The 27,788-nt window shown below is 48.7% G+C and overlaps 1 protein-coding gene across 3 annotated transcripts in view; it reads left to right on the top strand.

Moving 5' to 3' along the window:
* SEMA6B (semaphorin 6B) overlaps positions 1-27,788 on the top strand; it is a 162,905-nt gene that overhangs the window by 64,231 nt on the left and 70,886 nt on the right. Inside the window, exon 1 of one of the 3 annotated variants that reach the window (XM_082206315.1) lies at positions 2,535-2,715. The exons of the other annotated variants lie outside the window; for them this stretch is intronic. The gene's annotated coding sequence lies outside the window, so the exon portion shown is untranslated. Of the gene's footprint in view, positions 1-2,534; positions 2,716-27,788 lie in introns of those variants that run through there. 3 annotated transcript variants of the gene reach the window in all.

The raw sequence follows: 27,788 nt of genomic DNA on the forward strand, positions 1-27,788 counted from the left end.
TGAGAGAGTTATCCTTTTAGCTTCCTTTTCCGTCCCCTCCACCCCCCAACTCTGATGATGATAGTATTTGTGTGTATAATATAGCCCTTTTGGGATTCAGCCAGTATTCCGATAAAAATCTCTGCTTCTTCCAAACCGATAAGGGAGCCAGCCAGAGCATAATCGCCTCTCCGATGAAGCAGCTGCGTGCTTCAAGCAGAGAGAGAAATCTCGGGCCAATTTGGCTGCGGTACACGGATTGTAAGTTACTGTCGCTGCCACCGGCCGGCCTATGGCGAGGGGGGTGAAAGGTCGTGCGCCATTAGATGCGGAGACCGGCTCTTAAAATCCACTCTTGGCGTCCAAATCGGCTTGCCGGTCGCGCCACGCTCTAAATCTCTCTGCCTTGCGGGCAGCCCGGGAAGGGGAGTGTTTCCCCCCCGTTCCGCAGGGCCCCATCTATCATCCGCTTTCCCAAGGGCCTGTTTCTCCAAATGCATCAGCTTCAATTAGGAAAGGGGGGAAGGGCAGTCCTGGGCAGTCGGGCTCTGGCCCCCCTCCTGTGCCCATAATGCAAATCCCGAAATGAGAGCTGTTACATTTCTGCAGCTATCTTTGCTTCTTTTCCACGTTTGTTATAAGAAAATACTGCTCCTTTTCCCTTATGGGATATCCAAGAGCCCGTATACAGTCATAGTAAAGGTAAAGGGAATCCTAACCATTAGGTCCAGTCGCGGCCGACTCTGGGGTTGCGGCGCTCATCTCGCTTTATTGGCCGAGGGAGCCGGCGTACAGCTTCCGGGTCATGTGGCCAGCAGGACTAAGCCGCTTCTGGCGAACCAGAGCAGCGCACAGAAACGCTGTTTACTTTCCCGCCAGAATGGTACCTATTTATCTACTTGCACTTTGACATGTTTTTGAACTGCTAGGTTGGCAGGAGCAGGGACCGAGCAACGGGAGCTCACCCCGTGGCGGGGATTCGAACCACCGACCTTCTGATCGGCAAGTCCTAGGCTCTGTGGTTTAACCCACAGCGCCACCCGCATCCCTCAGTATACAGTCATACCTTGGGTTAAATATGCTTCAGGTTGAGCGTTTTCGGGTTACGCTCTGCTGCGACCCGGAAGCAACGGAACACATTATTTCTGGGTTTCACCACTTGTGCATGCACAGATGCTCAAAACGACATCACGCGCATGCGCAGAAGTGGCAAATCACAACCCGCAGACGCGCAGTCGCGGGTTGCATTCTACTCAGGATGTGAACAGGGCTCCGGAACGGATCCTGTTTGCATCCAGAGGTACCACTGTAGAGTCCTTAAGTAGGTCCCCTATTGGAAGGTGAAAATAACAGAGGCCAGCCAGAGAATATTGAGAAGCAAAGCAGCTAGTAAGCCTGATCTTTATTAAACTGGTGCAACAGGGTCCCCACACAGGAGGCAGGAGGGACCTTGAACAATGGTGCGCAAGCCCTTATATAGACTTTTGAAACTGACCACCCTGTAGCTCAAGGTCACCCCTCAAAACATCATACATACATCACAGAAGGAAGCAGTCTCCAACAGTCTTCCACAGAAATCCTGTTTGTCAGAATACCTGACAATGGTCACTGATTGCTCCACCTGGACAGCTTGCACATTCTTTTGTGATGGTTAATACTTTAGTTCCTGAGTCCAGGTCACAGGCTCACTCTATTCATGCACAAATATGCCCTTAAGACAGGGTTTGAGCAAAGAGACAATAGAGAGACATCCCTATTTCCTTCCCCACTGCAGAGAAATATTTGAGGTCAATTGGGGAGAGTCAAAATGGCTCTCCTGTGCTATTTCAGACATGTGGTTTATATACAGTAGTACCTCGGGTTACATACGCTTCAGGTTACAGATGCTTCAGGTTACAGACTCCGCTAACCCAGGGTTAAGAACTTTGCTTCAGGATGAGAACAGAAATCGCACGGCGGCGGCATCGGGAGGCCCCATTAGCTAAAGTGGTGCTTCAGGTTAAGAACAGTTTCAGGTTAAGAACGGACCTCCGGAACGAATTAAGTACTTAACCCGAGGTACCACTGTACTAATGTATGTGTTTGCCTTGTAGATTTATGTACGTATGATTTATATATTAAATAAAAAAATTCCTTCCAGTAGCACCTTAGAGACCAACTAAGTCACAATGTTAGAAGACGAGCAATTAAATAGACCTGAGATGGTATGTTTGATGTTGTGTGGGGCCAGTGATGGTGTTGTCTGGGTGTATGTGGCAGCAAAGTTGGCATCTGGGTTTATTGCAGGCTCTGGTACCAGTGTCCATGTTAAGTCTGGTTGTTGTGTTATTGTGGGTGAGGAGTTGTTTAAGATTGGGTGGCTGTCTGTAGACAATGAAAGGTCTTTCTCCCAGAGAACTGTCATTGTCTAGGAGAGGTTGTAGATCTCTGATGGTGCGTTGAACTGTTTTAATTTGGGAGCTGTATGTGATTACTGTTGTTGTTGAGTCGTTTAGTTGTGTCCGACTCTTCGTGACCCCCTGGACCAGAGCACGCCAGGCACTCCTGTCTTCCACTGCCTCCCGCAGTTTGATCAAACTCATGCTGGTAGCTTTGAAGACACTGTCCCACCATCTCGTCCTCTGTCGTCCCCTTCTCCTTGTACCATTAATGGGATCACGAAGAGTCGGACACGACTAAGTGACTAAACAACAACAAACCCATTGACAGGTTTTGTGTAGACACCCCTTCTCTGATGTATGTATGATGTTTTGGGGGCTGGTCTTGGGCTCCAGGGTGGGCAATTTCAAAATGTCTATATAAGGGCTTGCGCGCCATTGTTCGGGGTACCTCCTTCCTCCTGCGTGTGGTTGTGAGCACCCTGTTGCAACAGTTAGTAAAGATCCGGCTTACTAGTTGCTTTGCTTCTCAATATTCTCTGGTTGGCCTCTGTTATTTTCCCTACTGATAAAGAACCTACAAAAGGACTCTATATGGGCTCTTGGGTACTCCATAAGGGAAAAGGAGCAGGGGTTTTTTTCTTATAACTGGCTCCCTCCATGTTGTCTTTCCACTGGCAAGTGAAGACTTTCCACCAAGCTATTGGCAACAGACTGCTTTTAATAAAAGGGCAGTTGCCATGCCGCTTTTGATGCAATCATCTGTGTGGTTTTAATAGCATTTAGATACGTATATATTTTTAATTCTGTCAATGCGTACTTGTTTTTAATGGTTGATATTTATATGCCTGAGCGGTTCTTAATTTCATCTGTAAGCCACCTTGAGGGAAAGGGTTGGACATACATAAATATATATACCGCATTTTTTGCTCTATAAGACTCACTTTTTCCCTCCTAAAAAGTAAGGGGAAATGTGTGTGCGTCTTATGGAGCGAATGCAGGCTGCGCAGCTATCCCAGAAGCCAGAACAGCAAGAGGGATTGCTGCTTTCACTGCACAGTGATCCCTCTTGCTGTTCTGCCTTCTGAGATTCTTGTTTTCCTCCTCCAAAAACTAGGTGCGTCTTGTGGTCTGGTGCGTCTTATAGAGCAAAAAAATATGGTATGTAACAATAAACGGATAGGCCTAAAACCAATTATGCATCTCTTCTGCACGTAATGCGTAGCCCTGAGGGGCAGTCCTGCAGGAAATGTCGCTTAGAGCAGAGGGACCTGTTCGTAAGAAGCAGTACACATGTAAGACCATAAAACCCCTTTGTACCCTAAATTGCAAGACCCCTCCAGGTGAGAAAGCTTGAGCTGCATTCGCCACAGCTATGACTGCTTTGATAGGCGCGTTGCATTTTCTTGCGGCCAGTGGGGAAACAGAACAGTAGGCCCATTGAAATTGCCATCCATCTGTCTTGGGAGAAAATGGTGGAATGCGCCTTCGGGGGTGAAGTCAAACTGTTGGATGGTTGCAGGGTCTGCTGTGGCTGCAGAAACCGATATGGGAGAGACATGTTTTGTTGCAGCCAGGGCAAATGGAGGCGTCCGGTTGTGCTGCTGCAGATGCGACAGGATGTTTCTTCTCTCTGTGTTCCTCCCTGTGGTCATTCCTCCTCTCATCGCTGCTATGAATATACAGCCGCACCTCTGAAGTCGAACGGAATCCATTCCAGAAGTCCGTTCAACTTCCAAAACGTTCAGACACCAAGGCACGGCTTCCGATTGGCTGCAGGAAGATACAGCAGCCAATCAGAAGCCGCGTCGGACATTCGGGTTCCAAAGAACGTTCGCAAACCGGAACACTCGCTTCCAGGTTAGCGGCATTCGGGAGCCAAAACGTATGACTCACAAGGCGTTCGGGATCCAACTGTATATAATACCGTATTTTTCGCTCTATAAGACGCACCTAGTTTTTGGAGGAGGAAAACAAGAAAAAAAATATTCTGAATCTCAGAAGCCAGAACAGCAAGAGGGATTGCTGTGCGGTGAAAGCAGCAATCCCTCTTCTTGTTCTGGCTTCTGGGATAGCTGCGCAGCCTGCATTCGCTCCATAAGACGCACACACATTTCCCCTTACTTTTTAGGGGAGAAAAAGTGAGTCATATAGAGCAAAAAATACGGTAATAATAATGATAAAGGGCAGTCTTGGGAACTTGGAGATCTCTCTCTCTCTCTGTCTCTCTCTCTCTCCCCCCCCCTTTTTTCTCACTAGTCCCAACTCTTGGGGAAGTCCTTTTCTGCCACTTTTCAGGGCTGGGCAAGACAGACAAGGAGTTTGCCCGGCATGTGACAGCTGCCTCAGTTTCTGTTTTAGCCCTGGTTCACGAAGAGCTGTGATTCCTGCGATTGCTCAGAATAGGCCCATTGAAATAGGCGGGGGGGAACGTTCCTAACCAGGCTCCGTTTACTCCAGTGTGCCTCCTCTGATTAGAGCTTAGTTGCATTCAACCCTTAGTTGCGGGTCCTTGTGCAAAATCCACTTTGTGGCGATTGCCTCCCAATTTTGTTGGATTACGCAGCAGCTTCCAATTACATGCCTTCTGATCGGAGATCAAAATATTATCACGAGGAGGGGAAATTTAATTAAAACGTGAAATAAATTCCGAAGGCATGTACATAAATTATAGATGCATCTTTACATGTGAGAATTAATCGACGTGACAAAAGATATGTTTTAGGCTATTGCTGCAATTTAATTTCTATGGCAGCTGAGGGAGGTTGGTGGGTTTGCGGGGGACCCCATGAGCTGGGGGGGGAGTCTTCGGACATTTTTGGGGTGCCAGCTGGAGTTCAGCACCATCTGACCTTAGACTGACCATTCTGCTTCAGACTTCAACCTCAGGCTTGACATTGAGGCTGGATTCAGGAATTGAAGTACTGTATTTTTCGCTCTATAAGACGCACCAGACCACAAGACGCACCTAGTTTTTGGAGGAGGAAAACAAGGGGGAAAAAATATTCTGAATCTCAGAAGCCAGAACAGCAAGAGGGATCGCTGCGCAGTGAAAGCAGCAATCCCTCTTGCTGTTCTGGCTTCTGGGATAGCTGCGCAGCCTGCATTCGCTCCATAAGACGCACACACATTTCCCCTTACTTTTTAGGAGGGAAAAAATGAGTCTTATAGAGCAAAAAATACGGTATTTACCATCACAGAAGAATGGCGAGGCTGCCCAGGTAATGCAATCAGTGACCATTATCAGGTATCCTGGCAGACAGGATTTCTGCTGGAGACCGCCTCCTCCTGTGATGTATGTATGATGTTTAGGGGGGTGGTCTTGGGCTACAGGGTGGGCAATTTCAAAAGTCTACATAAGGGCTTGCACACCATTGTTCCGAGTTCCTCCTCCCTTCTGCGTGTGGGGAGTGGGGACCCTGTTGCAACAGTTTAATAAAGATCAGGCTTACTAGCTGCTTTGCTTTTCGATATACTCTGCTTGGCCTCTGTTATTTCCTCCTACCCATAGGGAACCCACTTAAGGACTCTATACAGTCATACCTCGGGTTACAGACGCTTCAGGTTGCGTTTTTTCGGGTTGCAGACTGCCAAAACCCGGAAGTACCCAGAAGAAGGGACAGGGTTATAAAGACTAGGACTAGCCGCCTAAGAAACAGTTTCTACCCAAATGCAATTCTGGTTTTAAACGCAGTATAAGGAGTCTCTATAGGAGTATATTATGGGACGCGGACAGAGCCTAGGACTTGGCGATCATAAGGTCAGCGGTTCGAATCCCCACGACGGGGTGAGCTCCCGTTGCTCGGTCCCTGCTCCTGTCAACCTAGCAGTTCGAAAGCACCTCAAAGTGCAAGTAGATAAATAGGTACCACTCCGGCGGGAAGGTAAACGGCGTTTCCGTGCACTGCTCTGGTTCGCCAGAAGCGGCTTAGTCCTGCTGGCCACATGACCCGGAAGCTGTACGCCGGCTCCCTCAGCCAGTAAAGCGAGATGAGTACCGCAATCCCAGAGTCGGCCACGACTGGACCCAATGGTCCGGGGTCCCTTTACCTTTACTATAGGAGTATATTGTATTTTAAAATGGGGTTTCAGCGTTTTTAGGGGTTTTTGAATGCCTTATGCAGATTTTTCAATTTCATTGTTCTGTAGGGGACAATGACAATAAAGATATCGTATCGTATCGATGGGTTACTTCCGGGCTTTGGCAGCTGCGCATGCACCGAAGCTCTAAATCGCGCTTTGCGCATGTGCAGAAGCGCCGAATCACAACCCTCGCATGCACAGACGCGCCGCTGCGGCTTGCAAACGTGCATCCCGCACGGATCACGTCCACAACCCGAGCATCCGCTGTATGGGTTCTTGGATACCCTGTAAGGGAAAAGGAGCAGGTTTTCCCCTCTAAGACTCCCAATGGCCGTTGGGGAGGGTGGGGCCTGCTTCCCACCCCCCTTTGCTAGCTGTCACAGATGCAGAAGCCCTGACCTCCCCCCCCCCCACACACACAGACCACCCTCCCCTCCTCCCCAGGACGTCAGGATAGGACCTTGGTAACTCTACGCCTCAATGGAGGCCACATTCCCCTGACATCACCAACGGGCTGCCCAGAACGATGGAGCCAGCTTGGCAAGACCAGCAGCTGCCTGCAGGCAAGGCTTGGGTTACAGCGTGACATCAGTTCTCTCGGTTCACCTGTTGTGGTCAAGGTTTTTCCCCTGAGGGGGGCATCCTTGCAGCAGGCAAGGACAGCTGACCCATTAGCGCGCCCCCCGTCCCCCACACACCCAGGAGATCCTACAAGCCTCTTAATTCTCACCTGCCTCCTCTTTGCATCAAATTGGGATTCCCAAACGTCTGACAGGCTCTCTTGTTTCCGAAGCTACTGCTTTTTCTTCACTCTTTTGTCCCAAAGGTTTGAGGGACTCAGCGACGGGGTGAGCTCCCGTTGCTTCATCCCTGCTCCTGCCCACCTAGCAGTTCGAAAGCACATCAAAGTACAGGTAGATAAAGTGCAAGTAGATACCAAACCATTCTACGTTCCAAATCTTATATTAATAATCCAAAAATTGAGAGAGCTCTGAACAAGATCAGGACGCGGGTGGCGCTGTGGGTTAAACCACAGAGCCTAGGACTTGCCGATCAGAAGGTCAGGGGTTCGAATCCCCACGACAGGGTGAGCTCCCGTTGCTCGGTCCCTGCTCCTGCCAGCCTAGCAGTTCGAAAGCACGCCAGTGCAAGTAGATAAATAGATACCACTCTGGCGGGAAGGTAAACGGCGTTTCCGTGCGCTGCTCTGGTTCGCCAGAAGCGGCTTAGTCCTGCTGGCCACATGACCCGGAAGCTGTACGCTGGCTCCCTCCGCCAATAAAGTGAGATAAGCACCGCAACCCCAGAGTCGGTCACGACTGGACCTAATGGTCAGGGGTCCCTTTAGCTTTAAAGTGGGGGGGCAGCAACTTTGGGCAGTTGCCAGAGCCCCCCGTCCTCCAGCAATGGGCTTTGTCGCAGGCCTTGGCCCTGTTTTTTTTTTTTAATTTAATTGTAGAATTGTAGCGTCAGAAAGGGCTCAAGAGTTATCTTGTCCAGCCCAATGCAGGGAGTTGGACTAATTTATATCCCAACTGAGTGGCCGCCAAGACCTTAAACAGTTGTACCTCGGGTTAAGTACTTAATTCGTTCCGGAGGTCCGTTCTTAACCTGAAACTGTTCTTAACCCGAAGCACCACTTTAGCTAATGGGGCCTCCTGCTGCAGCCGGAGCACGATTTCTGTTCTCATCCTGAAGCAAAGTTCTTAACCTGAGGTAATATTTCTGGTTTAGCGGAGTCTGTAACCTGAAACGTCTGTAACCTGAAGCATCTGTACCCCGAGGTACCACTGTAACACCAGTCTTGAAAGACCTACATTGGCTCCCAGGACGTTTCCGGGCACAATTCAAAGTGTCGTCGCTGACCTTGGAAGCCCTAAACGGCCTCAGCTCTGTATACCTGAAGGAGCGTCTCCACCCCCATCATTCTGCCCGGACGCTGAGGTCCAGCGCCGAGGGCCTTCTGGCGGTTCCCTCCCTGTGAGAAATGAAGCTACAAGGAACCAGGCGGAGGGCTTGTAAGGTTGCGGATAGGCTCTGGTTCAGGTGATAGGGAAGGGAGAACGCTCTAGCCATCCCTATGTGAAGGGTATTCCATTAAAGGAATCCAGGGACTCAACTTGGTTTGGTCAACCCCTGAAAGGGGGTTGTGTCCATGCCTGAGTCCAGGGGAGCATCTGGGGAGTGAACAGAGTCTGTCCCTGGGCTTTCCACCTCCCTCAGGTGTTCACCCTTGGCTGACCTATGATAGAGCTCTGGGTCAGCGCTACCTGCGAGGGTGCAGGGAGCTAGTCGAACCAGAGCCCATGCAACCCCTCACTTTCTGTAATCAACAAAGTTGTGGCCTAAATTCTGCCAAAAACCAAAACTAAAATTTGAGTCAAATGTGTGTTTATTTAGGGGGGGGGGTCATTGGGTCTGAACATGCAACAAGTTTTGTGGGAAGCAGCAGTAATCAATCCCTCCTGCTTTTCCATGCCCAACAGATAATCATGTAACGAGTTTTGTTTGTGGGGTGTGTGCTTGTCCTTCTGCAACCCTTTGGGGTTCCCCTGAGCCCCCTGATAACGCCCCCCCCCTTTTGTGTCTGCCATGTGGTGCTGTTATGGCTACGAAAGCAAAGAGACACACTCCTGAACAAGAGGGAGTGGTTTGGGATGGGTGCATTGTGTTCTAATTACCGTATTTTTCGCTCTATAAGACGCACCAGACCACAAGATGCACCTAGTTTTTGGAGGAGGAAAACAAGGGAAAAAATATTCTGAATCTCAGAAGCCAGAACAGCAAGAGGGATCGCTACGCATTGAAAGCAGCAATCCCTCTTGCTGTTCTGGCTTCTGGGATAGCTGCGCAGCCTGCATTCGCTCCATAAGACGCACACACATTTCCCCTTACTTTTTAGGAGGGGAAAAGTGAGTCTTATAGAGCAAAAAATACGGTAAATAAGATAGCTTGGCTAACTTAATAGGTAAAGGTAAAGCTAAAGGGACCCCTGACCATTAGGTCCAGTCTTGACCGACTCTGGGGTTGCGGTGCTCATCTCGCTTTATTGGCCGAGGGAGCCGGCGTACAGCTTCCGGGTCATGTGGCCAGCATGACTAAGCCGCTTCTGGCGAACCAGAGCAGCGCACGGAAACGCCGTTTACCTTCCTACCGGAGCAGTACCTATTTATCTACTTGCACTTTGACGTGCTTTCAAACTGCTAGGTTGGCAGGAGCAGGGACCAAGCAACAGGAGCTCACCCCGTCGTGGGGATTCGAACCGCCGACCTTCTGATCGGCAAATCCTTGGCTCTGTGGTTTAACCCACAGCGCCACCCGTGTCCCTTCTAACTTAATAGGTATTCTCTAATAATAAAAAGAGAGATATAAATCGCATCCTTTGAATTTCCTTTTCCGTTTTTAAATATAATTAATTAAGATCCTGCTATTTCAGAGGGCATTTGGGACCGGAGAGCATTTATTGCCCTGCAGTTTTTCATGGTGCCTTTATTTTTATTCCGTCTTTATTTAAACCAACCACGCCGAAGTGCTGTCGGTGACAACATGAATCCATCAGGTGGGTTGGGGGGGGAACAGCCTATCAATTATTTCCAATATCATGTTAATAAGAGGTTTTGCTTCTTACTGGAAGGAAATGCCATGATTCATAGGGATGCACAAATTTGGACTGAACTTGGCCCAATATGTACAAATATTATTTATTTGTGCAGCAGCCAAAGTCAGGACAAAAATTAAAATCCGTAAATAAAATACATTGCACAGTTTGAGAGAAAAACATTTACACCAGGCATTTTGTTAGATAAGAGTTTGCTCCTCTGGAGAATTTAGCTTATCATCTCCCACAAACCTTCCCAGCAAATATGGAATATTCTCTGTAATTGCGACAAGCCAGAACTGGTTTCAAAATTCAATACCCATCAAGGGTGGGATGCGAAAGCATGTAGACATTTGTTTTAGCGGCAGGTTTCTGTTGCCGTTGGCTCTCATTGACAGAGTGCTGTCATTTCACCAAATAATTTCAGGGAGATCAGGAGAGGTGATGGATTATCTGCTACTGAAAGCTGAGATGGGTGTTTCGAACTGGCGCTTCTTCCATCCCACCCACCAAAACTGGTTCTGGAGAACATCCTTGGAAGTTCATTGGAAGGTTACTTCCTGCTTCTCTTCTCTCAGAAAAAGCAGGGTACAAGGCTGGGACCTGGTTTAGGGTAGAGCTAGGAACAGCAGTAGTGATGTATGGAAGTGAGAGCTGAACAGTTTCAGGTTAAGAACGGGCCTCCAGAACGAATAAAGTTCTTAACCTGAGTTACCACTGTATTACTATTACTATTTATTCCCATGAGCTACACTGACTTGAGCAGATGAGAGTCAAGCGTCTAAGAATCTACGGCGTTTGAGTTTTGTCCGACAGAGCCAATGTGGGAGAACCGACCGCCTGGGCCTTTTTGAGCCGTACCTGAATTTGCGTGGTGGGGTGGTGGTGGTTGGGGTCGCCCCAAGCCCCCGCTGGCTGGCTGGCTGGCGTCCCCTAGTGGCACCTCGGAGATATGGCACCTGGTCTTCTTAAGCGATGGAGAGCCTATTCACACCTGTCTTCCGGACAGCGGCTGTTTGGTGCAGCTGTGTGCGAGCGTAATCCCATCCTGCAGCCCGAAAGTCGGGGTTGTTTCCCCCCCTTCCCTCCCCACCCCCAAGCAGGCGTGGGGGGCAGGTTTGCCCTGTGAAACTTCAGGACTGGAGAAGGGGAGGGGAGGAAAAGGTCGGTGCTTTTTCATGCTGGAGCATGGGGGACGACTGGTAATGTGAGCCTGTTTATTGTCTGTGCAGGAAAGAAGAAGAGACATAGGAACTCTGGCGGCTGGGGGGGGGGGACGATGGCTGAGGAACAACTGGCTAGAGAAGGAAGAACGACCCAGCGGGGGGATCAGGTGGCCGGGAGAAAGAGAGACACACACAGGGCTTGCTTTTTTAAAAATGAGAGAGGGAGAGGATTCTATTCACTGCTGCTCTGGCGGCGGAGACAGGCGACAAGGGAAGCTTTGGTGCAGCCTTTGCTGGGGAGAGATGGGAGGGTGAATGGCGTCTGCAGACAGGGGAGGGTTTGCCGTGCCGGATTGGGGCCTGAGGCCATTCAGAAGCTGCCGGCGAGATGCTCCCGGCCAGCGCAGGAGGGAGGTGACGGACGGCTAGGCTCCCCCATCAGCTGGGCCTAGCAGGACAGGTTGTTCCCTGCGGCAGGTAAGTTCAGGTGCGGCTTGGAAGGCAAGTGGGCAATGTCCAACCTGTTGTTGTTGTTGTTTAGTCGTTTAGTCGTGTCCAAAATTGGTAAAATGTCCAGGAAAACCCAGGCGTATGGCAACCCGTGTCAGGAGTGTTGATTTTTTGGGCAAATTTCCTTAAAAATAGCTGAGAAACGTCAACGTCCTAAGGAAAAGCAAGACATTCCGGGATCAAGTCAAAAACGTGGGATGGCTTCTGTTAATCCAGGACTTTTTGTTGTTAAGTCGTTTAGTCGTGTCCGCCTCTTTGTGACCCCCTGGACCAGAGCATGCCAGGCCCTCCTGTCTTCCACTGCCTCCCGCGGTTTGGTCAAACTCATGCTGGTAGCTTCGAGAACACTGTCCCACCATCTCGTCCTCCGTCTTCTCCTTGTGCCCTCCATCTTTCCCAACATCAGGGTCTTTTCCAGGGAGTCTTCTCTTCTCCTGAGGTGGCCCAAAGTCTTGGAGCCTCAGCTTCAGGATCTGTCCTTCCAGTGAGCACTCAGGGCTGATTTCCTTCCGAATGGAGAAGTTTGATCTTCTTGCAGTCCATGGGACTCTCAAGAGTCACCCTCCAGCACCAGAATCCAAAAGCATCAATTCTTCGGCGATCAGCCTTCTTTTTGGTCCAGCTCTCACTTCCATACATCACTACTGGGAAAACCATAGCTTGAACTATACGGACCTTTGTTGGCAAGGACCTTTGTTGTCCAACCAGAGCCATTCTCAAACGAGACCCGCTGACATTGAACGGGCAGGCCTTATGTAGATCCTCTTTTTTTCCTTTTTGAAATAATTTTTTATTTGGTTTTCAAAAATATATACATATAAGAAAATCAATTCCGAATCCAGATGTCGAGATTAGTCTCCATCTCATGACTCAACCCCCCCCCAATCCCTTCCGTGGGTCCTATTGATACTATTTTCCACTGCATATCAATACTACAGTTGTACCTCGGATTACAGACACTTCAGGTTACATACGCTTCAGGTTACAGACTCCGCTAACCCAGAAATAGCACCTCGGGTTAGGAACTTTGCTTCAGGATGAGAACAGAAATTGTGCCCTGGCAGCGCGGCGGCAGCGGGAGGCCCCATTAGCTAAAGTGGTGCTTCAGGTTAAGAACAGTTTCAGGTTAAGAACAGACCTCCAGAACGAATTAAGTACTTAACCTGAGGTACCACTGTATAACAAAATCAATTCCGAATCTAGATGTCGAGATTACTATTCATCTCCTGATTCACCCCCCCATCCCTTCTGTGGGTCCTATTGTTACTATTTTCCACTGCATATCAATACTACAGTGGTACCAGGGTTACAGATGCTTCGGGTTACAGACGCTTCGGGTTACAGACTCCGCTAACCCAGAAATAGTACCTCGGGTTAAGAACTTTGCTTCAGGATGAGAACAGAAATTGCGCAGCGGCAGCAGGAGGCCCCATTAGTGGTGCTTCAGGTTAAGAACAGTTTCAGGTTAAGAATGGACCTCCAGAACGAATTAAGTTCTTAACCCGAGGTACCACTGTACTCCGATTTTTAGTCTTTTCTAAATTATCAGTACATCTGTAATGTTACATTACAGGTGCGTTTAAAATTCTGTTAACATTTTGACCTGTTTACAATGACCTTGTATATAAACTATAAATTTTCCCCATCCTTTTTCAAAGTTCTTCTCTTCTTGGTTCCTGAGCTTTCCGGCCAGTTTTGCCATTTTAGCATAGTCCAACAGTTTAACTTGCCGTTCTTCTTTCGTAGGGACTTTATCTTCTTTCCATCTCTGGGCTAATAGCATCCGTGCGGCTGTCGTCACACACATAAAAAGTCTCCTTTGGAATATCAACACCTACAATTCCAAATAGAAAAGCTTCTGGGTGGTGTTGTTGTTTTAAAATAAAAGTTATTTTAAACATTTTTTTCAATTCATTATATATCATTTCCCAGAATGCTTTTATTACCTTACACGTCCACCACATATGATGAAAAGTGCCTTCTTTTTCTTTACATTTCCAGCACATATTTGTTGTACCTGTCTTTCACATCTCCTGACTCCACCCCATCCCTTTAATGGATGCTACTGATACTATTTCCCATTGCATATCAATACTACTCTGATTTTCAGTCTTTCTAAATTATCTGTACCTCCTGTTACATTACAAGTGCGTTTAAAATCTTGCTAACCTTTTGACCTGCTTACAACGATCTTCCATATAAATTATAAAGTTTCCCCATTCTTTTCTAAAGTTCTCATCTTCTCGGTTCCTGAGATTCCCAGTTAGTTTCGCCATTTCGGCATAGTCTGTCAACTTGATTTTCCATACTTCCCCGGTCGGTGTTGCCTCTTCCTTCCATCTCTGGGCTAGCAGAATCCGTGCGGCCATTTTTATTTTTATTTTAAATATTTTTATCGGTTTTTAACATACAAAATTATAAAACATACCACACAATTTATCACAAATACATTCTTATTGGACTTCCTTCAGCACCTCTGATGATCCTCCGTCTTAATCACTTCGTACACATTTCCTAACTTAATATTGCCTTCACATTCTTAACATATCACGTCTCCTTCTCCATTTTTGCAATATTTCTAATATTATCCCTCACAGAACTTCTTGCAAACCTACAAACGTCGTCTGGTCGTCACAAATACTTTTCAAATAATCCGTAAATTTACTCCAGTCCTCGGTAAACTTCTGGTCCCGCCGGTTTCGGATCCTTCCCGTTAGTTTGTCAAGTTCCGCATAGTCCATTACAGTGGTGCCTCGCAAGACGAAAAGAATCCGTTCCGCGAGTCTCTTCGTCTTGCTGTTTTTTCGTCTTGCGAAGCAAGCCCATTAGCGGATTAGCGCTATTAGCGGCTTAGCAGGCTTAGCGGATCAGCTGATAAGCGGCTTAGCGGCTTGGGAAAAAGGGGGGAGGAAAAAAACCCGCAGGAACTCGCAAGACATTTTCGTCTTGCGAAGCAAGCCCATAGGAAATTCGTTTTGCGAAGCACCTCCAAAACGGAAAACCCTTTCGTCTAGCGGGTTTTCCGTCTTGCGAGGCATTCATCTTGCGGGGCACCACTGTAATTTCATCCTCCATTCTTCCATCATTGGTAATTCTTCCTGCTTCCATTTTTGGGCCAATAGTATTCTTGCTGCTGTTACTGCATATAGAAAAAGCTTACATTCAAATTTGTGCGGCCATTAGTGGACCTATGTAAGGGCCTTACGGAGGTCCACTCATCCCAAGAGGCGTACTCTGAGTAGGGTTCAGTTGCATGCCCGTTTCTGAGTGTAAACTGAAGCTGGAGAAATTGCTCCCAGATCGCTGGCAGGGCTGTTGGTTTTCTATAAGAAATGTGCAAAAAAAAAAAACAAAATCAAAAAAGCACCTGGCGGCAGGCTTCTCAGTTTGCAAATTATTCTCTCTTCTCTCTTCCCCCTGATTATTCCTGCTGCTTTCAAATCTCAGCCCTGTCACTTTTGGCAGTATTCCTCTCCCTCTGGCAATTATGTTTAATTGAGGGAGCTGTGTCTATGTGTGTGTGTTGGTGAGGTTCATCTGGAGCTCTGGATTGCAGAAGTCCTGGGTTCAAATCTCCCCTCTGCTGCAAAGTCACAGAGTGGCCTTAGGCAAGTCACTCTGCCTTGACCTCTGTCTTTGGACGACAGAAGTGCCTGGCGTGCTCTGGTCCAGGGGGTCACAAAGAGGCGGACACAACTAAACAACAACAATGCCATCTGGGCATAATATTACCCAGCCTACCTGGGATGGCTGCTTTGTAAGGAATTTCTGAGGTAGACCATGTGATATGCATTGGTGTCCCCAAAGTCTATATAAATGTTGTTTATTACTGCCTTAAAAAAAGACCAGATGTATCACAAACCTAAACTGAACTTAAAAAAACAAAACAAATTGTCCCCTAAATCTGGGCTCATATATATATATATACTGTTTTGGCTGGTGGAATTATTCTCTGTGAATTGGGCAGCTAGCTAGCGACTTGCCAAATGTTGCCGAGTTACCAGCATGGCCAATGGTTAGCGATGATGTTCACCAATGGTGATGGAGGGCCAAAGGTTTTTCCTCTCTGTGGTCGTAAAGGTAAAGGGACCCCTGACCATTAGGTCCAGTCATGGCCGACTCTGGGGTTGCGGCGCTCATCTCGCTTTATTGGCCGAGGGAGCCGGCGTACAGCTTCCGGGTCATGTGGCCAGCAGGACTAAGCCGCTTCTGGCAAACCAGAACAGCGCACGGAAACACCATTTACCTTCCTGCCAGAGTGGTACCTATTTATCTACTTGCACTTTGACGTGCTTTCGAATTGCTAGGTTGGCAGGAGCAGTAACGGAGCAACGGGAGCTCACTCTGTCACGGGGATTCGAACCGCCGACCTTCTGGTCGGCAAGTCCTAGGCTCTGTGGTTTAGACCACAGCGCCACCCGCGTCCCTTTCCGTGGTCTTACTGCTTTCCAAAATAATGTTTACACTGTCGTTGCTTGTCTTCACCTTAAAAATGGGGCAAGGGAGAGAGGGAAAAGGCCTTTAGCCTGTTGTTAGAGACCAAGAGGAGAGACTGGGACAACGCTTGCTTTCAGGAGCAGGGCAGTTTAGCCCACTGCGCCCGTCTCTACCTGGCGCAAAACAGACTTGCTCGAGGCCGGTTAAGCTGTGAGGCTTTGCTGAGGTTAGATCTGCCTACGCCAGCTATCAATTAACTGACATGCTGTTTGCTATTGACGCTAATTAACTGCGGGGCCGTTTGGGGAGGGGGGAGGCCTGCCGCTCGCCCAGTTCTTTATTGAATGCGCATCGAATTCCTATCGGGATCCCGGCCTCCACTTCCCTTTACCAGCCAGGCACACTGATTTTCACCTCCCCTCCAAGGCAACGAGGCTCGCAGTACATCTCGCAGCAAACCACCACATCGCTCTCAATCCAGCTTCTTTGAGCTTGCTTGTTCTCCTGGCAGTGCTCAAAAACATGAGGGCTGGACACTGGGTTTCTCTCTTTGGAAAATAAATAAATAAAGCAGGATAAAAATTAAGCCATCTCCCGTAAATTCCAAAGCTCAAACCTCTCCATTCTGAAGGAAATCAGCCCTGAGTGCTCACTGGAAGGGACAGATCCTGAAGCTGAGGCTCCAAGACTTTGGCCACCTCATGAGAAGAGAGGACTCCCTGGAAAAGACCCTGATGTTGGGAAAGAAGGAGGGCGCAAGGAGAAGGGGACGACAGAGGATGAGATGGTGGGACAGTGTTCTCGAAGCTACCAGCCTGAGTTTGACCAAACTGCGGGAGGCAGTGGAAGACAGGAGTGCCTGGCGTGCTCTGCTCCATGGGGTCACGAAGAGGCGTCTTTTAATTTCGTGGCTGCTGTCACCATCTGCAGTGATCATGGAGCCCAAGAAAGTAAAATATCTCACTGCCTCCATTTCTTCCCCTTCTATTTGCCAGGAAGTGATGGGACCAGTGGCCATGATCTTCGTTTTTTGGATGTTGAGCTTCAGACCATATTTTGCGCTCTCCTCTTTCACCTTCATTAAAAGGTTCTTTAATTCCTCCTCACTTTCTGCCATCAAGGTTGTGTCATCTGCATATCTCTGGTCTCTGGTCCCTCTGCCCCTTTGAAATCCAGCTTGCACTTCTGGGAGTTCTCGGTCCACATACTGCTTAAGCCTGCCTTGTAGAATTCTAAGCATAACCTTGCTAGTGTGTGAAATGAGTGCAATTTCTGACTCCGCCCACTGCTGGCATGTGGCCCTTGGAAGCTCGCCCAGAAGCAAACGTGGCCCTCAGTCTGCAGAACGTCTCCCCGGCGAGGTCTTTAAACTGAATCCAATGTTCCGTCAGGCGATGGTGGGAGGAGAAACGTAAGGAGCAGGGTGATTGCCTGAAAACGTGGTGGGGCTCTGTTCGAAGTGGGAGACCTCCGAGTTGAGAAGTCAGGGGGCAGGAGGGAAATAGCCGAAGGGAAGCCATCGCCGCTGAGCCAAGGAAAATAAATCTCCTTCTGCGGAAGGTCTCTTTTGATTGAAGAAAACGGCGCTTTAAAAAGCAATTGCAACGCGGCGAAAGGGCATCCCGTGGACAAGAGCACAGAGCTTTGCGATGTGTTTAAGCCGAGCCCGACAAGGAAGCCCCGGGCACAGGCAGACAGCTGATCTATTGGGCTCCTGCAAGCTTTCCTGCCCAGACCCCCCCCCCACAGAAGACCAGTTTGCAAGGCTGCCAAGAGCCAGGGAGAGATCTTGAGAGCATCACGATATCATAAAAGTAAGGGGACCCCAGTCGTGGCCGACTCTGGGGTTGCGGCGCTCATCTCGCTTTATCGGCCGAGGGAGCCAGCGTACAGCTTCCGGGTCATGTGGCCAGCAAGACTAAGCCGCTTCTGGCGAACCAGAGCAGCACATGGAAACGCCGTTTACCTTCCCGCCAGAGCGGTACCTATTTATCTACTTGCACTTTGACATGCTTTCGAACTGCTAGGTTGGCAGGAGCTCACTCCGTTGCAGGGATTTGAACCGCTGACCTTCTGATTGGCAAGTCCTAGGCTCTGTGGTTTAACCCACAGCGCCACCCGCATCCCTTCACAATATCATACCCTCCGACATTTCTCCGATGAAGATAGGAGTGTCCCATTTCCATAATGACAATTTTACTATTTATACCCCCCACACATCTTTCCGGGTTGCCCCAGCCTCTCTGGCCAGCTTCCAACATATATAAAAGCAGTTCGAAAGCACACCAGTGCAAGTAGATAAATCGGTACCACTGCAGCAGGAAGGTAAACAGCGTTTCCATGCGCTCTGGTTTCCGTCACGGTGTCCCGTTGTGCCAGAAGCGGTTTCATCCTGCTGGCCACATGACCCGGAAAGCTTTCTGTGGACAAACGCTGTCTCCCTTGGCCTGAATGCGAGATGAGCGCCGCAACCCCATAGTCGCCTTGGACTGGACTTAACCCATTCAGGGGTCCTTTACCTTTACTTGTGACAATGGCGAGGAAGCCACAGTCTGCCTGTAGTGGCTCCAGTGGCAAGCAGCTGACAAGCCATGTATGCCCCAAGTTGCCTTCTGTTCCTTTTCTGGCATCTTGTGACCAAAGGGGTCCTTTACCTTTGCCTCGAGACCCTTTGAAGATAAAGTTGGCACATAAATGTAACAAACAAATAAATGTATGCAGGACTAGGTTTTTGTCTGCTTGTCTGCTTGCCTGGGCCAAGGTAAAGCGACTCACAAATTTAATAAATAAATAGCAAACCAAAAAGAATGTTTCTCTTCTACATGCCTTTGACTTTTTAGATTCTTTGAATACCATAATTGTTGGGGGAGGGAAATAAATTAAACCATTCGCTGCATGTATATCACGTTTTCTTAGACACCGTAAGTATGTTTTAGACTTGAGCACAACAGCTAGTACATAGCTGTCAACCGTCCCTTATTTGGCGGGAAACTCTCTTATCCCAGCGCTGTTTCCCGCTGCTGTCCCTTATTGATGATGTCCCTTAAATTTCCCAGGTTTCAAAGGAAGCAGCTCCTCTCCCTCCCTCCCTGCCGGCCAGGGAGGAGGGAGGCTCCAACTGTGTTGCTTGGCTGTGTTGCTCACCCAATAAGGAGTCCAAGAACGACTGGGGGGGTGGAGCTTGCATGCCTTGTGCCAATCAAATCGGCCGCGTTGCCTGGGGACTCGCCTTTGCTCAGCGCTTCCCAGCGGAGAGGTGACGGTGGTTTTCCTTGCTGCATCCCCTTTGCCGGGTTGCTGCGCTGTGGGAACCACCGCTTGAGGCTTCGTTTGGCTGCTGGTTGACTAAAATCCCTTATTTTGGCTGCTGATCCCTTATTTTCGAGGCTGCTGGTCCCTTATTTTCAAATCTGTAAATTGACAGCTATGAGCTTGTAACAATCCGGATACCAGATTGAGGAACTTTGAACTGAACTGCAAACCGAACCGGAACCAAACTGGTTTGTTTTGTAAAGGTATGAGTGTGAACTGGAATTAGTTCCTTTGGAGGCAGGTTGAACGAGAACAGGCACAAGCAAACTCAGCCCTCCAGATGTTTGGGGACTACAACTCCCATCATTCCTAGCCAGCATGACCAGTGGCCAGGGATGATGGGAGTTGTAGTCCAACAACATCTGGGGACCCACAGGGCTGCAGCCAGGGCTTCTTCCCATTTTGAGGACTCACCCTTTCCCTCTGCGCCCAGCGCTTCCAATAGATTCTCCTGCTGCTGCAACTTCTCTGTTGCACAGCCTTCTCCGTGTGTGTGTGTGTGTGTGTGTGTGTGTGTGTGTCTACACTTTACCTCTCTTTTAAATCAGAACCAGCGAAGGCGGTGAAGGTCCTGTGTGAGTGTCTGGAGGCAGTTGGAGGATGGATGGCGGCTAACAGATTGAGGTTGAATCCTGACAAGACAGAAGTACTGTTTCTGGGGGACAGGAGGCGGGCAGGTGTGGAGGATTCCCTGGTCCTGAATGGGGTAACTGTGCCCCTGAAGGACCAGGTGCGCAGCCTGGGAGTCATTTTGGACTCACAGCTGTCCATGGAGGCACAGGTCAAATCCGTGTCCAGGGCAGCTGTTTACCAGCTCCATCTGGTACGCAGGATGAGACCCTGTATGCCTGCGGATTGCCTTGCCAGAGTGGTGCATGCTCTGGTTATCTCCCGCTTGGATCACTGCAATGCGCTCTATGTGGGGCTACTTTGAAGGTGACCCGGAAACTTCAACTAATCCAGAATGTGGCAGCTAGACTGGGGACTGGGAGTGGCCGCCGAGACCATATAACACCGGTCTTGAAAGACCTACATTGGCTTCCAGTACGTTTCCGAGCACAATTCAAAGTGTTGGTCTGACCTTTAAAGCCCTAAACGGCCTCGGTCCAGTAGACCTGAAGGAGCGTCTCCACCCCCATCATTCTACCCGGACACTGAGGTCCAGCACTGAGGGCCTTCTGGCGGTTTCCTCACTGCCAGAAGCCAAGTTACAGGGAACCAGGCAGAGGGCCTTCTCGGTGGTGGCACCCGCCCTGTGGAACGCCCTCCCACCAGATGTCAAAGAGAACAAAAACTACCAGACTTTTAGAAGACATCTGAAGGCAGCCCTGTTTAGGGAAGCTTTTAATGCTTGATGTATCACAGTATTTTAATATATATATTTTTGGAAGCCGCCCAGAGTGGCTGGGGAAGCCCAGCCAGATGGGCGGGGTATAAATAATAAATTATTATTCCCCAACCGATCAGGGCATAGGCCCAAGGCTTTAGGGCAATCTAGGGCTTGCTGTTTAACCGTGGTCATGGTATTTGCCTCGTATCTTGTCCGGAAGAGCTGCATGCAGTACAGAAAGGGAAGGAGGACAGCAACTGCAAGGAAAGAAATGAGGATTTAGCAAGTCAGCGGCTGTCGGCTTTTCTCAGAAGAGATATTGACTATCAGTCAAGGGATATTAGACCAGGGCAGCGAAGGACGGTGAGGGCACAGCTGGTCTTATTTAATATGTATTGGGACGGCCGTCCTTTCCCTGAGCTGAACGCCATGGCAGTGCAACCAAAATCAATTTCCTGAGAATATCATCAGAGTTTCCTGGATCAGGCCCGTCCTGCATCCTCTTCTTACGGTAGCCAGCTATATGCAAGACCTGAGTTCACGTTTCTTAGGGGTGGGTGGGGAGCAACTCATAAGTGCAGTAAATAATAATACAGTGGCACCTTGGTTCTCAAATTTAATGCGTTCCGGAAGACCAAAACCAAAGCGTTCCAAAACCGAGGCGTGCTTTCCTATAGAAAGTACAGTGGTGCCCCGCAAGACGAATGCCTCGCAAGACGGAAAACTCGCTAGACGAAAGAGTTTTCCGTTTCGGAGGTGCTTCGCAAAACGAATCTCCTATGGGCTTGCTTCGCAAGACGACAATGTCTTGCGAGTTCCTGCGGGTTTTTTTCCCTTCCTCCCCCCCCTTTTCTAAGCCGCTAAGCCGCTTATCAGCTGATCCGATAAGCCGTTAAAAGCCGCTAATAGCGCTAATAGCGCTAATCCGCTAATCCGTCAATGGGCTTGCTTCGCAAGACGAAAAAACCGCTAGACGAAGAGAATCACAGAACGGATTCTTTTCGTCTTTCGAGGCACCACTGTAATGCAAAATGAATTAATCCGTTCCAGACTTTTAAAAACAGCCCTTAAAATGAACATGAATTTTACTATCTAACGCAGGGGTCAGCAAACCTTTTCAGCAGGGGGCCAGTCCACTGTCCCCCAGAACTTGTGGGGGGCCGGACTATATTTGGAAAAAAATAATAATGAACGAATTCCTATGCCCCACAAATAACCCAGAGACGGGTGTTAAATAAAAGCACACATTCTACTCATGTAAAAACACCAGGCAGGCCAAACTCATATTGGTAGCTTCGAGAACACTGTCCCACCATCTCGTCCTCTGTCGTCCCCTTCTCCTTGTGCCCTCCATCTTTCCCAACATCAGGGTCTTTTCCAGGGAGTCTTCTCTTCTCATGAGGTGGCCAAAGTCTTGGAGCCTCAGCTTCAGGATCTGTCCTTCCAGTGAGCACTCAGGGCTGATTTCCTTCAGAATGGATCGGTTTGATCATCTTGCAGTCCATGGGACTCTCAAGAGTCTCCTCCAACACCATAATTCAAAAGCATCCATTCTTCAGCGATCAGCCTTCTTTATGGTCCAGCTCTCACTTCCATACATCACTACTGGGATAACCATAGCTTTAACTATACGGACCTTTGTTGGCAAGGTGATGTCTCTGCTTTTTAAGATGCTGTCCAGGTTTGTCATTGCTTTTCTCCCAAGAAGCAGGCGTCTTTTAATTCCGTGACTGCTGTCACCATCTGCAGTGATCATGGAACCCAAGAAAGTAAAATCTCTCTCTGCCTCCATTTCTTCCCCTTCTATTTGCCAGGAGGTGATGGGACCAGTGGCCATGATCTTCGTTTTTTGGATGTTGAGCTTCAGACCATGTTTTGCGCTCTCCCCTTTCACTCTCATTAAGAGGTTCTTTAAGAGACCCCCATTCTCCTTCTTCCCAGGGAACTCTGGGAATTGTAGTTCTGGGAGGGGGATAGCAATACCATTAACTACTCTCAGCCATCAGTTCCCAGAATTCTTTGGGGAAACACCATGACTGGTTGAAGCGATATGATGTATTTTGTCTTTTTACATTGTGCTTTAATGCTCTAAACGCCGGGAGACCTGCGGGTATTGGGCGGTCTACAAATTTAATAGATGATGATAAAGTAAGAACACTGCTTTAAATCTATAATGCAGATGAGGGCCTAGATGGAATGATTTTGAGTCCAATTATAAGGCAATTCCTTGTCCCCACATCTCATCTGCTCCTTCGGGTCCCCACAATGCAAATGTCTCCTCTATATCAGCCTTGTTGGTGATTAGCGGTCATTAAGGAACAGCTACGCCTGAACAGGAAACCTTAATTTCTTTCCCTTCTTAATCTATTATTGTACTATAGGAAAAGGAGAGCAATTGAATAGACAAAGGGGCCGTTTAACATGCATGCATATCCCAAAATAAAATAAAATAAATACTGAATGACGAAGGAACAGGCTATAAATAAAACTGGTAAAATAATTCAGAGGGAAAGGAGTAGTTATAAAAACATCAAAATGGGGCGTCTGCCCCCCCCAAGATTTTAGGGAATTCCAGCACAAATCTCTGCTGTTCACTTATTTGATCCATGTCTGAAATTAAAATCAATCCAGAAAATAGGAGCCGTATTCACTGTTGTCGTCGATTTCAGTCCACAAACGGTGTATAATTGATTAGGTTCCCTCCCTGCATTTATCTGCATAGAAACGAGCGGGTTGGGATGACGTAAGGGCGCCGTAATTTACACAATCTGCTTTAAAAATTACGTAAGTTACAAAACAGGCAGCAAGAGGAGTCATGTGAATTTATTAATTTCAGTCACAGACCAGTTCCAGCTCACATGCAATATCAGGGAAATCATACAACACGATAGGGATACATTTGAATCTGCAATTGGGTATAACAGGGACAATAGCAGCAGAATAATAATAATGGGGTTTCTGGTGGAAGGTAATAGAATCACCGAGTTGTAGAGGTGGAAGGGGACCCCAGATGTCATCTAGTCCAACCACACACACCCCGAGTTGCAGGACTCACAGCTAAAGAACCCCTGACAGGCAGTGCAGCTGGTCAAATCCTGGCAGCTGAAATGCTGAATGGCAGCTGTTCTGGTGGCACACCTTACCGTTACTGTTGCACAACTCTCAGCTTGTTAATATTCATTCATTCGTTCGTTCGTTCATTCATTCATTCATTCATTCATTCATTCATTCATACCCTGCCCATCTGACTGGGTTTCCCCAGCCACTCAACATAATAATAATAATAATAATAATAATAATAATAATAATAATAATAATAATAAATGTGAGCAAACATTAAACATTAAAAAAACTTCCCTAAACAGGGCTGCCTTCAGATGTCCTCCACAAGTCAGATAGATGTTTATTTCTTTGACATCTGATGGGAGGCCGTTCCACAGTGCGGGTGCCACCACCGAGAAGGCCCTCTGCCTGGTTCCCTGTAACCTCACTTCTTGCAGTGAGGGAACTGCCAGAAGGCCCACGGAGCTGGACCTCAGTGTCCGGGCTGGACGATGGGGGTGGAGACGCTCCTTCAGGTATACTGGGCTGAGGCCATTTGGGGCTTTAAAGTTCAGCAACAACACTTTGAATTGTACTCAGAAATGTGCTGGGAACCAATGTAGGTCTTTCAGGACTGGTGTTATGTGGTCTTGGTGGCCGCTCCTAGTCACCAGTCTAGCTGCCGCATTCTGGATTAGTTGTAGTTTCTGGGTCACCTTCAAAGGTAGCCCCACGTAGAGCGCATTGCAGTAGTCCAAGTTGGAGATAACCAGAGCATGCACCACTCTGTCGAGACAGTCTGCACATTTCTGCAATAATTTATTCTTGTTCATGAAAACTCACCAGCAGTTTAGTGCAGATTTCTCCCAACAAACACATTTCTGCGGGTACTTTTGGCAGACCAACACATTTTTTTGCAAGCAATTTCCCCCAACGCAATGCATATTTCTTTCTGCCTGTTTTCTACCTGCCCCTTTCTCGAATAAGCCACCTTGCCTCACGAAACTGACTTCTTGAGCGGCGTGTTCCCCCCACTGCCGCCGCTACCGGCGGCTGCAGTTTTGCAGAACTGGGATATTTTCGGATGGAAGCTTAATTTTGTGCGTGTTTGACAACACATTAAATCGAATGTAGGGCTGTCTCTGTGTGGGAAGCCCGACTCGGATTCCTTGTTAGGAGGAATGGATAGGAGTCCCTGAGGAGCCTCCGCTGTGAGGGATCTCTTGCGAAGCAACGGCGTTAAATGACGGTTCGTTAGATGGAGGCTTTGGGAAAACAATAGTAACTACAATTTCTATCCAAAACCATTTGTTGCTTTTTTGCTGTTGTTTGTAACTGGGTGACAGGGCAACATCTAGAATATTGGGTTGCGTCCAGCTAAGTTTTGCTTTTGAGGAGACCCACAGAAATTCATGGGCCCAAGTTAGTCATGTCTATCAGTTGCAATAGGTCTACTCTGAGTAGACCAGGTTCATTCAGCTTTGGTCTTGCAGATTTCACACCCCTCTCTCCTTATCTGCAACACGCATACCATGGCCTGCATTCAGCCAAGCCCTACTCAGAGTAGGCTGGGAGAAACCGACACATCTAAGTTAGCTGTGCCTATCAATTTCAATAGCTCAGTTTAATCTCAAGGGTTGCGGGTTCGAGATCCGAGTTGGGCAAAAATAGGGGGTTGGGCTGAATGACCCCTTGTGGCCCCTTCCAACTCAATGATTCTATGAGGCTACTCTGTGTAGGATTTACACTAGAGGCAGCCCCATGCATTTAAAGCCTTCTTCTGGCACTCTAGCTGTTATGTACTGAAGTTCTCAGCCTGGGCCAGCCGATAGTTCAGGTCCACATATGCAAATAAGGGATCAAAAGTGACGTTCAGTGATTGGATAGTTACAGAAAGTTGTTGCAGTTACGTTGTACTGGAGCTCTATATAAGAAGGCTGGTTGAACCCTCCACTTCAGTTCTGTTCTGGCCTGTGAATAAACAAGAGCTGTTTGAAGAATCGCTGTGTCGTCTGCTATGTTCACCCACAACTTAACACTAGCAATCATGGGTTCCACTGAATAACCCCGAAGAACTGTAGTGTGTTAAAGGTGCAGAGAGTTTTTAGGAGACACAGACAGCTACAGTTTGTTTGTTTGTTGAATTTATATACCGCCCTATGCCCGGAAGTCTTAGGGCGCTTCACAAAAAAAGATCACAATATATAAAATCGAAATAAGAACAATAACCCAATAGCACCCACCCCCCAAAATAGCCACATTTTAAAAGGGTACGGGATGTTGATCAGGTCAACCAAAGGCCTAATTAAAAAGGAACATTTTTGCCTGGCGCCTAAAAGTGTATAATGAAGGCGCCAGGTGAACTTCCCTAGGGAGAGCATTCCACGGACGGGGAGCCACTGCAGAGAAGGCCCCGTTCTCGTGTTGCCACCCTCCGAACCTCTCGAGGAGGGACCACATGAAAAAGGGCCTCAGAAGATGATCTCAGGGTCTGGGTAGGTTCATATGGGAAGAGGCGGTCCTTGAGGTATTGCGGTCCTGAGCCATTTAAAGCTTTATAGGTCAAAACCAGCACTTTGAATCAGGCCCGGAAATTAATTGGTAGCCAGGGCAGTCGGACCAGGGCTGCAGCCAATCGGAAGCCACAATTTGGAAGTCGAACGGATTTCCGGAACGGATTCCGTTCGACTTCCAAGGTACGACTGTCATTGCAAAGGGATGTGGAAAAGGTGGAGAACAGAATCTGCGACTGGGGAAGAGAGAGAGAAAGAGAGAAAACAGGACTGACAGATTCGTTCCTCCTTCTCTCCAGGTCCCAAAAACTCTGGAGCCAATACCTGCTGTTTAGCTGCAGCCATTCTGCCATGGTTTGACGCTGCAGACACACATAACTCCACTCTTGCGCATGCACACGCATGTGCCTCTCAACCCGCCGCGAGTGCGCTGTGCCCAGAGACTCCTTCCCGCGCTGGGTGAAATGAAGTTTCTCCCAGCGGCCCAAGACAGGAATTATTTCTGCCTGGGCCGCTCTTTCGAAAAGCCATTAACGATTTAATTGCAATAATTAAAGGCTGGGTATCTCCTCCCAGGGTGACTCTTCGGCGCTCGCGCCACCTGCGCAGAGTAACAACCTCCCCTCTCAATGGCTCTCCTGGGACCTCCGGCGGCAGTTGCTTCCCATTTACATTGAAATCCCTTTTTATAACTTGCTGTCTGGGATGGAACAGGACCAGAGCAAGCTATACCCCTTTCCTCCTTGCCCTGCGAGGACAAACGCTTTGGCAAGCTTCCACCACCTCTCAGAGACGTATGTCCCTTCCTCCCTTGAACCCGGAGCCATTGGCGTCAGTGGCGTAGCGTGGGGGGTGCATGGGGGCCGGCCGCACCGGGCGCAACGTCGGGGGGGCGCTCGCACTCGCAGCTCTCTGCCCCTACCTGGCTCACTCTCTCTCACACACTGCAGTGCTGGCTTTGCGAATCCGATCTGAGCCGCCGGGTTGCCGCCCACTGTGGAGGGGGTGGGTGCCAGGTGTGCGGTGCGGGGAGAGAGCGAGGGACTATCTGGGGGAGGGACAGTGCAGCGGCCGCCCAGCGCAGCGCTGAGCGCGGGAGAGAACCACACCAGACCAGACCAGACCAGGCAGCAGCAAGAAGAAGCTGGCAGCGGCGGCAGGTTAGGGGTTAGGGGGCGCAAATTATTTGCCTTGCCCCGGGTTAGGGGGCGCAAATTACTTGCCTTGTCCCGGGTGCTGACAACCCACGCTACACCGCTGATTGGCGTACAAGCCGTTCCATTTGGCGTTAAAGCCTGCTTATCCATTAGGCTCTCACACGAACACAACTTTCCTGGAAATGATTTTCCTCCGCAAAGATACGGGCAGGTTTCCTGATTCTTTCCCGAGAGAGACAACTCTCTCTCTCTCTCTCTTTTTGGAAATAATTTTTATTTGATT

The sequence above is a fragment of the Podarcis vaucheri genome (genome assembly GCF_965113315.1).
Source record: "Podarcis vaucheri genome assembly, chromosome: 18".
Lineage (NCBI taxonomy): Eukaryota > Metazoa > Chordata > Lepidosauria > Squamata > Lacertidae > Podarcis > Podarcis vaucheri.